The following is a 14,029-nucleotide window of genomic DNA, read 5'->3' as shown; positions in this document are numbered from 1 at the left end:
TAAGTAAAATACAGACTTGTAAAATGGTAATTTGTAAATTCCAGTTTGAGTTTTTACTTTAACTACTCTGACCCGTTTGTCTTCACCAAAATAAAGTTCAATTATTCTCCCTAATGCCCATTTTTGAGGCGGTAGGTTTTCATCCTTAAGAAGCACTAACTCATTGATTTTCACATTGTCTTTTTCTACCATCCATTTGGACCTCTGCTCCAAATTATTTAAATACTGTATATGCCATTTCTTCCAAAAAATTTGTATTATTTTTGTCAATTTTTTCCAATTAGACAAACGATTATCTTTAACCTCAATTAAATTTGGCTCTATAACAGCATTTGTTGGTCTGCCAATTAAGAAATGGGCAGGGGTTAACTAATCATACACGTCAGAATCTTATGACAGAGGTACAAGTGGTCTTGAATTTAGAATTTCCTATATCTTTGTAACGACTGTAAGGAATTCTTCATAGCTCAATCTGGCATTGCTTAAAACTTTTGAAATGACATTTAAATGCTTTCCCAGAGGCCGCCAAAATTAGGCGATCTTGGTGGTAGGAAGTTCCAATTAATTCCCTCAGATGACATATAACTAGCAAGACCATCGTCTGGGTTCACAACTAAATTATGTAACCTACAAAGCTCTTTGTTTGCTCCAGTGAAATTTGTGGCGTTATCAGAAAATAATTTGGAACTTAAACCTCTGCGAGCCGCATTTTTTTTTTTTTTTTTTTTTTTTTTTTTTTTTTTTTTTTAATATACTACGAAGGCCTCGTGTTTTAAATCTGACAATTTTTAGGTGAACGGCTTTTGTCACTAAGCTTACAAAAATGCACATATAAATTTTATCATAAATATATCATATTTGGTGTTTCTACTTAACAAGGAATATGCCACAAAAATCAACACCAGAGCAGTTAAATGGAAAGTCAGGAGTCACGCTCGCTCGGTAACTCGCCCATTAATTTGTTGCACACCCAACTCTAAAACACTTAATGCAATCGTGCACGACTTTCCTACACGTTCCCTTACCCTGTACGGGCCAGAATTTTTGTAGCAAGGCAGTAGAGCCTAAATGAAAATATCGCTTGTGATAGGATTCTAAAATAGGCTTAGTTAATTTATGACTTTTAGGCAGAATAATTGGGAACTTACTGTTAAAACTTACATTAGCATGCTTGATTCTGCCATTTACTCTTAAATATTCCTCTTTGTCTATAAAGGGATTTAAGCACCTTGTCATACTTTCTTGCGGAACACATTTTTGTTGAGTTAAAAACCTTAATTCCTCAGAAAACTCTATTCGCCGAGTTTCCTTTACAATAAAAAGTTCAGCCTTGTGGGTCTCTTCTGTTGTTATTGGTCCCAATCTCCTTTCAGCTGGGTCCTTCAGGTTGTGGAAGAATCTGAAAAGATAACTTACAACATGCAAATTTTTTGCATAATTATTACTCATATTTAATAACTCTTGAATAAAGGAATTTAAAGTCGTAATAAATACAGGTAAGTCATTTTGTTTTGCAATTTTAAATTCACTTATAAATTCGTCTCTTATGACAGATGTAGGAATTTCTCGAGTGGGATACTCTCGATCAGATAGAAGAGTAGGTCCCTCGAAACACAATTTATTCTCCACCAGTTTTTCAGTATCTATCCCTCTTGAGATAATATCTGCGGGATTGTTCTCGGAAGATACGTGACGCCACTATTGAACCTTTGTCAAATCCTGTATAGATGCTATACTGTTTGCTACAAAAGTTTTTAGAAGATACGGTTCTTTTCGTATTCAGGAAAGGACTATCATTGAGTCACTCCACAAGTAAATGTCAGCCGTCTTAAACTGTAAGGCACTCTTCATTTTTGTTAGCAATTTTGCTAACAGAACAGCTGCACGCAACTCTAACCTCGGTATTGTAGCACGCTTAAGAGGTGATACACGTGATTTACTACAAATCAAGTTCACTTCAAAGGTTACATCAACTGATGTTGATTTGCAATAAATGACACAACCATAAACAGACTCGGAGGCATCTGCAAATCCATGAAACTCAATATGCACGGCTATGCTTATTGATATGTATCTCTTCAACACTAACACTGCTTATTACTGGCAACGACTCGATGAAGTCTTTCCATTGTTGCGTCCCCCGTTTCAGGAAGCGGATCATTCCAGTCTAATTTCAAGCACCACAGTTTTTGCAAACTATTTTTGCTTTCATTATAACAGGGTCAAATATGCGCGCTATTGTGGAAAGTACTGATCGTTTCGTACACGGAACCACGTTTTCCATGCGAATTAGGAAGTTAAAGGTATCAGTGGTAGGTTTCCACGTAACACCTAACGCCTTTGTCTCGTCTTGAAAATTGTAGCTACTGTCTGATCCTGTTTTTAGTTCTCGGTTATTGCTATACCATTTATGCAATACTATGCCTGCACTACTGAGAGCCTTTGTTAACTCCAATTGCAGTTTTTTCGCTCCATTCAAAACGTCTGCACCACTCGGGACATCGTCCATATAAAAGTCTCTTTCTAGCACTGGAGACGCTAATGGATAGTTTTCGCGCTCACATTTAAATAACTGAAGTAGGACTCTTGTTGTGAGATAAGGTACACTTACTTTTCCATAAGTAACAGTTTTGAGCTCAAAACTGTTACTTAAATTGGTTCATTCACTCCCTCCCACCACAGAATTCTCATGTTTTGTTTGACTCGGGTCTATTAAAATCATCCTATACATCTGTTTAATGTCAGCCACGAACGCAAATATGTTTACGAAATCTCGTCATTATATTTTCAGAACTTGCTGAATAACCCCACCGTTATACTGTAAGGAGTTAAGAGAATTCGATAGTGTTTGTGAAGAGGCATTAAAAATCACTCTAAGCTTTGTAGTACTTTTATCATTATGCCTAAATGCGGTATATAATACGTGCCTTTTTCTTTATCACACTCCGAAATTTGCCATGTGACCCAAATTTTCGTACTCGCGTAAAAATTTCCTATATAATGCTAAACACTCAGGCTCCTTTAAAAAGCGATTCCAGAGCGAATTTAAATTTTTAAGTGCAATATATCTAGATTTCCCTAAACACATTAGGTCATCTTTTAACGGCATTTTTACAATGTATCTTCCTGTACTATCTCCTTTAACATTTTTCTTAAAGTGCTCTTAGCAAATTATTGCTTCTTCATTTTTGGGTACTTCAATCTGCACATTTTCTAATTCCCATAATTTCATTTAAAGCATTATTCTCAGTAAATTTCAACGGGAACGCTTCCACTAGCTAAGAATTCAAAAACAGTATTTTGGACAAATCTAATCTGACCTGGCCACAATAATTCCTAAAAAATTTCGGCACTTAAAAGCAAATCTACATGACCTGGCACATTAAAGTTTTCATCTGCGAGTTTTATATATTTTAACTCTGACATATTAATCGTTGACATTTTTGACGACATGAAATCCGTAATTTTAGATACAATAAAAAAAAATCCAACTCTTTTACAAAATTTCTTTTAAAATTAGAAATCGCAGCATTAACAACATATTTAATTTTTGTGGATGTATCTCCGATGCTACAAACTATTAAATTAGTTTTCTTTCTTTTTAAATTAAGGCTATTCGCACAGTCTGAAGTCATAATTATTCATTGCTCCTTGATCTAAAATCGCTCGCACTGGATAAGTATTTCTTCTATCATCTTTTAGTAAGCAATTAACAGTACTCAGCAAAACAGTTTTTGATTGATTTATTACAGAATTAGAGACTACAGAATTATTGTTTTGATTAGTGATAGCTGGTCGAAACATCGGAGCATTTGGCGAAAGCTCAGACTCTCGATGGGGGGGGGGGGCAAATTCCCGCCTACTCGCATTGGTTTCACATTCATTAAGCAATGACTCAGAATTTCTTGGAAAATGTAAAGAAAAATGACGTTTCATTTTTCCATCTCGTTTACACAAAGAACAAGAAAAATGTGATTTACAGTTATTTACTAAATGTTTGCCAAGGCAATTAAAACAATTATTTTTCTTAATTACTTCTACTTTTTCTGAAGCAGGCAACGCCATATAATTTTTACATTTATATAAAGGGTGATTATTTTCAGAACACATTATACAGTTTAAATTCTTGCAATCAGCTAGAAATATCTTAGATAGATTTCTAGAATTAGAGGATTTTTTATTAGTGTTTTCCGTTAAGGATTTCCCTCGCAATACAAAAATCTTTTTCTAAAGTTATTGGATTAAACCAACTATCTGATTGCCTAACGCTGACATGGGACGCGGGTTCTTTATCCAGCGTTTGGAACAACTTGCCTGATACAATTAATTGTTTTAGTTTCTCAAAATAAGACACTTCTCTCAATTTTAGATAATAATCAAAACTAGTTTTCAAACGTGATGCAAATTGCACATGGGTTTCATTTGCTTGCCTAGTAGTTTTCCTGAATTGCTCTAAGCACGACTGAGGAGTTGGTTCGAACTCTCTTAATACAATTTTCTTTACTTTATCGTAATCACTCAACTCATTATCACTTATGAACAAAATTACATTCGACGCTTTATATTTATCGAGTACCTTTTTCATTGCAAAGGCTCTTTCTAAAGAAGCAAAAGACTCCACCCTTCTGGACGACTCTTAACTTTAATCGTTAAAGTTTTAATACTTTTTATTAAGGAATCCAGAGGATCACATTGCTCAATTTTATTTTCTGAATCGTCTTCGTTGGCGTTTTTAACTGTTTTCAGCTTTTTTGTTTCTATTTCAGCTTTTGCTCTCTCCAATTTAATTTCTTCTCATTGTAATTCTAATATTTTATTTTTCTCGAATGTCTCTAATTCAATTTTCCGATTCTCAATTATCCCTACTATGAGAGAAGATATAAATTCAGGTTCATCTTTGAACTTCTCAGTATTCTTTATAATATTAATCAGATCTACAATCGTCATTTTATCAGTTATTACCTCTCCTAACTCTGTAGTAGCAAGCTGCAAACGAGCTTTTCGTGCGTTTTTATATATTTTTAAAATGATACGCAATTACAAAACTCAACACAACTCTTAACTCAAAAAAATAAAAATAACACAAGTTATCTTTATGGGAGTGAATGACCACAAAGTTCAAATTATCTTATGGGAATGAATGACAACAAAGCTCATGCACCTACCTCAATACTCGTTAGTAATCCAATATCATCTCACAATGATTCCAATGCTTTCGGTTTGAAACACATCGTAGCACTAACCAAAACGAAATCAAAAGTTCTCAAATTAAAATTATCCATAGTTGCTTAGTGTCGCTCTTCGGTCGCTCGGACCAGATGTTTGAAGATGGAAATTAATCACAAACTCATTCTCAAGGACTGTATAATTTTAAAATCAGTTTATTTGATGTTTACTCTTTTTAAGATATAAAACATGACGCTCACACCATGTTGCTCACACATTACACTGTTAGTAGTAGATATCGCTGCTGCAACAGCGCTTGTGATTGGTTTAAGAAGAGACAACATACCAGCCATGACATGATAAACCAATTGGAATTAGATTAGATCAATAAGTCAAATTTTGTACTGTCTTAATATTTTTTTTAATAATTGATAAATCATTACACATTATTATAATGGCTATTCATGTCAGATTAGGAAAATATTTTTACATTATATATTAAGTTATTCTCATATTGAGCGAAATTCATTTGATTACAAATCTGTTGGCTGAAACATGAGGAAAAAAACCTTTTTATTTGACAAATAACTATTACATATTAATTCATAGTCATACGAGGTCGGGGTAAAACAAGTGCCACTCCAGATTTAATGGTTACTTTAATAATACATAAACATACTAAATTTTTCTGAATTTTCTCTCCCTTATTACTTGTTTATTGTGAATTAGTTCCTTTAGTGATCAACTTGTCTCGAATTGATTTTTAGGCTGTTAAAAATGTATTTCAAATTAATAATTTATTTCACTTTATTTATTAAGACCGAAAAACACGAATTTAATTGAATCAGTCTACTATCAATTCGTGCACATGTGAATTAAGAAGTATATACACTATGAAATAGAAATCGTAATTCGGAGTTAATGATTGGAAAAATCACACTATTGAATATCTGATGGATGAGTATAAAATTCTTCGTTTCATTAAAAACCTTATTTCGGACAGTATCTAATTGAAGTTTTAAAAATATTGAAAATAAGGAAAAGAAATTTACAAAAATAAAATTATCATTAAAAATGTAATTTTTTGAGTTTTAAAATAATCCAAAAATTATTTTTAGAGAATATTTTAGAACCATCAATTTCCATAGGCTAACTTAGCGATTACCTATCTAACGAAAATTACGCTTATCTGTTTCTACAATCTTGTTCTTTAGCATTTTCTTTCTTCTGACTAAATGGAATTTATTTGACATATCGAACCCTTTTTGGAGCATTTCTAGTAATATTTTGCGGCTCCATTAATTAGCTTGACGCATCATGGACAAAAACGACTTTTGCGCCATTAAACCAAACCATTTATTAGCTAAGCGAAGTATTGAATGAAATGCATCTGTGAAAACGTTCAATGAAGCAATCTGAAATTCATACGATGGCTTATTTATATTTGATTATTGACAATCGATAATAACATCGATTTCTGTGTCATGCACATTAGCTTGTTATATATGTATATAGAGATCAAGGCACAATCGTGAATACGAGTATTATATTAGCATTGTATAATTTTCTGATTGTAATATTGATCTGAAATTAAATCTGCGAAATTTTTGCCCATGATTAGAGCATGCTAATTTGGGTAACTGGTTGAAAAAAATAGTAGTAGTTTAAAAAAACATTAGTGTTTTAATATTTCTTTGGAGAAGAAGAATTAAGAGAAATGAGTGGCGAATTGCTTGGATTCGTTTCAAATTATTCTAGGAGAATGCCTGTTTTTGTACCATTAGTTTCTAACTTTCTTTTAATAATCAAACTTATCCAATAATATTATATTATATTATATTACATTATATTATATATAAGTTTCATTAGAAGTGACGTAGAGAAAATATGTCTGATCTTAAAATCAAGAAATAGTTTTAGTTTTTAAATATTACCTTAGAATATGTAATCTATGATATATAATTAACATTAATATCTCAAAGGGATGCTACTTTTATTCTTTAAAGCGTAAACCTGTGTAATAAGAAGCTATTCCATGAGATCTGGCAGTCCATGCTACACATATTGTGAAAATGAAGTTCTTTTAGACTTCCAGTTGCAGAAGAGGATTGGAATCTTGAAGCCAAAATCAATTAAACTTCTGTTTCCTTTGCAATGCTGTAAGGTTTCAAGATTTCTGAAAACGTTTGCCCTTGGTTAGTATGTTTGTGAAGTAATCTTTAATTCTCAGAACTCCATTTGTTTTTAAATGATTCTGTGTGCTAACTTGCATTATATCAGCTTCAGTATAATGTATAATTTCGGAACATTAAATATCATCACTGAAAACGAAAGTAACAAGAAACGGCAAATGAAAATTTTCTGTTATTTTCAAAATTATTCTTTAAATATCATTTGAAATATTACTATAGTGATTATTAAATTCTCAAACCCCATCAGAATAACCAAATATTTGTTATTTAAAGTAATTTGGATCTTTGCAATACAATAAGCTGAGAAAAATCGGAATCTTCTTAACAGATGTCAAAAGGGATGTGTCGAAATTTGTCTGTCAAACAAATTAACCACGATAGTTGTTTTCATTTCGCCTGATACAATTTATTTTTAAATGAACTAGTCGAGAACGCTGAGAAACGATCTGTGAAGAGAGCTTTAAAAGTTGCTGAAGTATCACATTTTGTTTTTCCTATTATTTCATATTAACTTTCAACATTGTTTATTTTATTTCGTGATGTTTCTTTGAAATACGCCTATATTAAGAGATGGAGGATATTACATAAACTGTAATAAATCATGGTAAGTGATCTTTGAGCAGAGAATCTACTTAGGAACTAAATGAATTCTCTAATGTTAATGTAATTTAAATTATGTATAGTTTTCTTAAACTATCCTCTTAGAGATTGAGCTTTTTAAGGAACTTATTGATTGTACGAAATCGACAAAACTGTTTGCTGCTTGGAGAAAATGTAAACACAACAGGTGCATTCATCAAAATCAACTTTTGATTCACATATTAAAAAAATATATATTTTTTTATGTTTAAGAGAAAGTAGCTCATATTGTTGTTTTATATACTAATCGATTTTCTAAGTCAGCATATACCAAAGTACTAATCAAAAAGATTAATCGACAGTTATTAATGATGCTAAAGACAAGCTATTTCACGGAAAAGAACTATATGAAAATTCGTAATCAAGCGCCCAGGGAAAACTAGTCAAGATATTTTTTTAATTATGATCTAGCATTATTTTCAATTAATAAACATAATTTCTGTGCACATACTGCAACAATATTTAAAACTGTAGATATTAAGGCTTGGCACATCAAAATTGGAAAATCTGGGCGAAATTTTGTTTATTAACCCTTTAGGTACTCATTTATTTGAAAAGGTTTCTGCATATAGAACAAATTTAATTTGCTGATGAATGATGAATAAAACTTGTTGTTCGCAATTTGGGCAAAACAAATTCTTGAAGGGTCTCAGTTTCAAATGTTAATTTAATGGATTAAGTTAATGGTTAAATGTCATAATCAAACCCCGTTTTTTTCCTTACAGTGTGCAAAACCAGTGTTAATATGCTTTAAATAGGCACCTGCGAGGATGACGAAAATGAGACAAGCAAATGTAATATGTACTTGGAGCAAATGTTTCCATTGATTTCTGAAACTAATAAAAATTGTCTATGAAAATACCAGGTGCAAATCGCAATTTAGCGTTTTCTTTTTAAATAAATTTTTAAAGTTGTAAAGTACTTTTGGTGAACTTGGCATTATTGATAACGAATTCGTATACGCAAAGGTTATAAAGTTTTTATGAGAGTATGATTGAGATAATTAAGTTATCAGTATAAGACTATACGTTTAAAATATTTGTGCCATGAAATTAAAGAACATTTTAATTTCAGCCTTCAGTATTTTTTCTCTTTCTAGAAATGTTATTATTTTCAGGAAAGAAAAATAGTTGTTTAACTGAGTTAAATAAAAATTTATGGTTTAAGTTCTTGTAGATTTATTTTCAGAACAATTAAATGTTGAATTATAAATTACAGAATTAATAATCTAACAAGACAAACTTATCATGTTTGATTTTTTATCATTTAAATTCCTAAAATCCGTTTAATTATTATATTATTAATATTTTCAAATACTTTTCAAGCTTTTCTTTTGTCCGTAATTTGATTAATTTTTAAAATATTCGATCGTATATAGATAGCAGTAAATCTCGCATGCAATATAATCTTTTAATTGAAAATAATCAAAAGTGATATACTTCATAGTACGAGAACCATCATATATTACACACCATCAATATTAAATTTGTAAAATCATCATAGAGTTCACCATTTTAAATATTTTCCACAAAAGATCTATCGCCGTATCCAACCCATATGAGCGTTCCTGCAAAATCAAATGTTCATCGATATGTTTGATCTACCGAGTTAGGCATTATGTCCTTGTTAACAGAATTAGTCTCCTATAGTCCTCAAATATTGTGGTTTATTGTGAATTATTACTTATATATTTCATTCTGGAACTAATGAGATAAGCCATTACATGGTTCTTCTTTCTTTTGGTTCTGCTCTGAATCAGTATTATTCAAATATTAATAGATAAAAGAGTGCTTTCACGGAATTCGGCTCGCTGCGATCTGATTGGTTGTTGGAGGTTTTTCGTCAAGCGAAACACAAATATAGGCTAGTTCCCCCTGAAAGGCCCCCAGGAAACAACCTAATTGCATGTGATACATATGTTCTCCAAGGTCACTTAGACCAGAAACTATCTAACTGCTTCATTAAGAGTTCTTGACTAATGAGTAAGCTAGATCAAATAGGATTAGTAATAGCATATGCACATAACTGAAAATATATTAAAAATAATTATGATAGAAAATTTTGATCAAAACCTCTGTTATAACAGTAGGTCTGCAACTTTATTAAAACTTGACATGCATGTTCTGTAGTAATTCGTGGAAATATTTCTAATTTGCAATTCCTTGCTTTATATTCCATTGCTTTTATATGCTAGTACGAAACTACTTGACCTTCAACCTCAGGTACACAATGCTAAGTTGGGGAAAAGTATGAAACGGAGAGAGGTCGTGGAGAAATAAAGGTTGTAATAAAAGGCTAAATAAAATCAACTTGTCTGATATCCCACGATGCTTAGTTCTCAGCCGGTTTCTTCTGAAATCCGGGAATATCTTTCACTGCAGTAAGTAAATATGGGTGCTCTATCGAATCTTGGTTCTTATCAAATGAGGTGAAGATTTTGCCTATTGGTAGTGTTACTAGTTTTGTTGCTGTATTAGGTCCTATTAGAAGGCGAAATTATTTTTGTTTTGATGTAAATGTTCTTTCCGGGCAAAGAATTGGGTGAATTTGAAAACGTAGTGGTAGACGTAGTCATTGGTAGTGGAAATTCTTTCACGACAACATGAAACAAATTTAAAATCAAAGCTAAACCTTTTGTAATTTATGATGAACAAATTGCGATACCTTCAAATGGTCATGATCTTCAATTACTTAAAAATGAAGCGCTTTTTATATTTAAAATCAATAAAGTTATGCTTCCATTCTTTTACTTTCATAATTATTTCTTTTGAAAACACATAAAGTGAATAAAAAGAATTAAGTATATTTTTATTAATATGCTACTAATAAACTAAAAATATTAATTATATATTAGTCTTTATTTTATGATTAATTATTTTAAATATTATGAAATCTTAAAATCATTTTTCTCAAATTTTGTACTAGATGATACCCCTCATAAGAAATCAAAATTCAACTATTGATCTATAAGTTCTGAAAATAATAAAATAGTGTATTGCTATTAAGAAAACAGAAGTGTATAACACTTCGAGACTCTAAACACAAAAGAAAATTAACTCTTGAAATGGATTTTTCATTCATATTTGAAGCAAGGTAAATTAAATAAGAGTGCTAGAAATATAACTAACTATATTTTTCTATATTTTAGTTCTTTCTTAGACGCTAACAATTCACACTGACATTTAATTTGCGGAATAGAATTCATTTTAATGAAGGATATTTGTTTCAGATTAATTACAATTTTATTCGTTATCCTTACTGGTCACTAATGAAACAAACGTCCTAAATTGGGTATAAATTCTGAGAAGGAGGTTTATGCTTTTCGTTTGTAAACATGTTTTGAGGCATATAAAAATTATCAAAGTTTTTTTAATGAAATTGTTTATGTGAAAAAGCATAATGATTTCAAATTTATTCGGTGCAAACACAACAGTTCAAAATGTCAGTAATTCCTTTCAATGCATTCTTATGCTCGATTTGGTCATTGGTTGAGGAAGAGCATTTTGTGTTGTGAATCACCAAGGAAAACAATTTGTGTTTATTGAAGGATGGAAATAATAAGTGGCCAGGGGGAAAAAATGTTATCACCCATCCGTGAGCAAATGCATTATTTTCCGAAACCTATATTTAGATTTCGGAAAATACATTTTAGACAGACTTTTTCTCATTGATTGAAAAATTGCTCTCGTGTACGCATACAAAAAGAGTTTTGTAAAGCAAATGGATAAATGGGTGAAAACATCTAAAATAGTTCTTAGGGGAAAATCTATATCAAAAAAGAAGGAACTGTTTCTGTTCGAATCCTTAACTTTCATATTGTCTTATGAAAGCTAAACGAGTTTAATTTTTTTTTTTTTTTTTTTTTTTTTTTTGTTATCACTTAGCGTCTAATTTTAAGATTTGGAGAAATTAATTCGGAAAAGTTGCAAGTAAAAAAAAAAAAAATTAAAATCTCATATTGTTAGATTATTTAACAAAAGAAGCCAGTTTATTCTATTTATAAATGTGGATCTACGAGATTTCAGAAAAAAACTTCATTTTAAAAACTTAATTCAGAGTTTTTTTAAACTGTGGGCATCAAGAGCTTTCCAAGGGAGCGGGGTGGGGGTGGAAAAACAGGGAGAAAAGCTTTACAGGATCTTCATCTTTCACAGTATTTATTGTCTAAGAAAAATAATCGAGAAAATTATCTTCATTTAAAATATTTCATTAGATATTACTAAATAAGTATTTTGAATTTTATTTCATTTTTACTACTGTTCATTTTTTTAATCAATTTTGGGCTCATAGAAATTTTGTCAAACCAGAAAGTTAATGAAAAGAACGAGAGTGGATAAATGTTAAGCCTCCCTGAATTCAATAATGTTGCGAGGGTAATAGATATCCGGAACATAATATAATTTTTTCGTCCCCACTCGTCATCAGTGGGTAAGAAAATATAGAAGGCACCTGGGTATGGCATTCTTTCACCCCATTGTAATATTTCATTTTTAAAAAATTATATAAACGCACTAATGTTTCGTCGTGATGGTGTCCCAAACGATTGGCCCCGGACTGAATTAACTAATTAGCTATACTCAAGCACCCATTCTTCTTTGTTCCGCGAGTTTACTTTTAAGGAATAATTTACATTTGCATGAATTTGTTTCATCTGAAAAAGGAGGAAGTTTTAAAAAAATCATAAGAAATCTTGCGATTATCAATTGTGAACGAATGGTAAATCTAATGTGATTTCTACTATTTTATCTTTTTTAAGTATAGATGACTATCGAAACACCATTATTCATGATAATCTGTTTAATAAATAAGAATTGTTGCTTCATTTAATGTTATATTGGTCAAATATTATGGATGACATATTTAGGTTTAAAACAAAAAGATGCCCAGGTCGATTTTAATTAAATTATTAAAAATATTAAATGAAACTCCACACCCATGCAATACTTCATTTAGTTATAATATCTCTTCTTAAATAAATATATATGTTAATCTATATTTTGGTATTATTATTTAAAACTTTGGCATACATAAACTTAATAAACAATTTAAAACTTTTGTGCATAATTAGGACCAGAGGGTTGTGTTGTTGGAAAACTCGAAAAAGGAATAAAGGCATAATGTAAAATACATCATTGTGTTCAGTATTCAGTTGCAGAATATTTATTTTCAAAGACAGTTCCTCTCTCTTACTTACACAGTAGGTCGGATCATACTTAAATGCTTCATTGCAAGAAGATCCACATTGAAGGCAAGTATAGGGTGTTGAGGGTTACATAATTATTTTTTTTATATAGATGACTTAAAACTCGGCAGAAAAGTTAGTGGAAATTAACAGCGCGGATTTATTAAGTACTTTCGCACCATACATTTATAGGGAGAGAGATAAAGATTATATTCATCCACAATAGCCACCTTGTGAGAAAATTGTTATTGAAGAAAAAATATTAACATTAATGAAACATTAATTTTTGAATTAAGCTCTACAAGGAAAACTGCACTTACACTGCTAACTAACTTACATTGCAAAATATTTTTAAATAAAAGTTGTGTAAATTTATATAATTTAATAGGAAATATGGGAAATTATTTAATGATTAACTAATTTCAGTTTTGGTTAATTAATATTAATTAAAAATTTCTCATTAGTTACGCTTCCTTTCCTAAAAATCTTTTCTTCCTTCAGTAAAAAATTTTACTAAACCGCAATTAAACTATTGAAAATTTATCGAAAATAAACTATGTCACTATGCAGTATAACGTTAAGCTTAAGAAAATTCTGTATTTGGGAGAAAATCCGGAACTAAGAATTAGCGTATAAAGTTTCTCTTCAAGGAATTTATGCAACTCCTCTCAATGATATTTGCCCAAATATATTTTACCAGAACTGTGTTAAAAAATTTGAGAACCTTCAGCTACAGTAATTTGGAACCCTATCAGAACTGTAACTAGAAACTTGAGCACCGTTATATCAATAATATTTAATATAACGCTCTATAGAGTGATCAAAGAAATAAATCTGATGCACTACTGTG

The sequence above is a fragment of the Argiope bruennichi genome, chromosome X1 (assembly GCF_947563725.1).
Source record: "Argiope bruennichi chromosome X1, qqArgBrue1.1, whole genome shotgun sequence".
In the NCBI taxonomy this organism is placed as follows: Eukaryota; Metazoa; Arthropoda; class Arachnida; order Araneae; family Araneidae; genus Argiope; species Argiope bruennichi.
Note: the sequence above shows the minus strand (reverse complement) of the source record.